The sequence below is a fragment of the Otolemur garnettii genome, unplaced genomic scaffold (genome assembly GCF_000181295.1).
Source record: "Otolemur garnettii isolate 467f Iridium unplaced genomic scaffold, OtoGar3 scaffold00010, whole genome shotgun sequence".
In the NCBI taxonomy this organism is placed as follows: Eukaryota; Metazoa; Chordata; class Mammalia; order Primates; family Galagidae; genus Otolemur; species Otolemur garnettii.
This window is the reverse complement of record NW_003852405.1, coordinates 28,388,755-28,390,113: the sequence shown is the minus strand read 5'-3', so window position 1 is coordinate 28,390,113 and position 1,359 is coordinate 28,388,755.

Sequence of the window (1,359 nt, the reverse complement as noted above, 5' to 3'; positions counted from 1 at the left end):
GCCTATAGTTCCAGCTACATGGGAGGCTGAGGCAAGAAAATCACTTAAGCCCAAGAGTTTGAGGTTGCTGTGAGCTGTGACGTCCCCACACTCTACCAAGGGCTACATAGTGAGACTCTGTCTGGAAAAAAAAAAAATAAAAGAATATTCTGTTTGTCAGAGCTCAATTTTAATACTCAAAAAGATAATAGTGTTATCCTTGGTAAACTGTGGATCAACATCCTGGCAACTATCTTTTAATTATATAACATCTGTATGAGTGCAATCATTTTAACAGGATACCTTGCCTCAGTCAGTACTTTATGACTGAAATTTCTGATAATGGTCTTGTAATAAAAGGAACAAATAATTATTCTCTGAGGTTTTATTTTCTTTCAAACCTCTAAAAGTTCAGATTTCCATGTACTAGGTATGCTGGAAATAAAGTACATCTATAAAGATTTCTTTTTCATATTAGAAGTTTCTGGATCAATATTCATTCAATTAGTTAAAATTTGGAATAAAAATGTAAGAGTATAACTTAATATCAGAAGATATTAAATCGAAGCACTTCTGTGATCTGTAGATATTGACCTCTTCTAAAAACCTGCCTATTCATCCAATAAATTTTTCCATTGGTGTCAGTAAAAGTTTTGATAAATATGGAAATGATCACTCTCAATGCCAGTGTCACGTTTCGTTAGGCTTAATGATTCTAACTGCCACCCAAAGCATCACAATTCTACGATTAAGAAGAGTGACTTGCTTAAATATTTTTACATCTTACAAATGAATAAGAATCAATGAAAAATCTGATTAGAGAGATGGGCAAGGACTTTTCAAAGGAAAAATAAAAATGACCAATAAATATGTGAAAAATTTTAATCTCAGTAGTAAGGAAATGCAAACTCAACAACAACGAGATGACATTTTATCTTATTGCAGTAGCAGAGTGTGAAGAAGTGGGCACTTTCACCCATTGCTTTTAGGAGTGTAAACCAATGCTAATCTTTCTTTGCCATTTCATAGTATGAAAAGGTTTAGAAATGCTTTGACTCTGGAATCCCACTTCTAGAAATTTTTTCTAAGCAAATAATAGGACAAACACAGAAAGGGGTGGATTAAAGGGTATCTATTGCAACCTGTTTATAGAATGTCCTGGTGGGTAACCTCCTTTTGCCTGGCAGCTGTTCTGTGTGGAAGATCAGCCACTCTGTCACACCCCTGGGCCCTCTCCCACCACACAATCTTCTCCAAGGCAAAAGAAGTAACCTGTTTAGTTCCCGAGGAGGGCTCCTGTCCCTCCATTCTTCCATTTTGGGGTCTGCATGCCTGTAGAGAGCTTGTGCTTCCATGGGCTCCCTGCTAAGTGGACCTTTT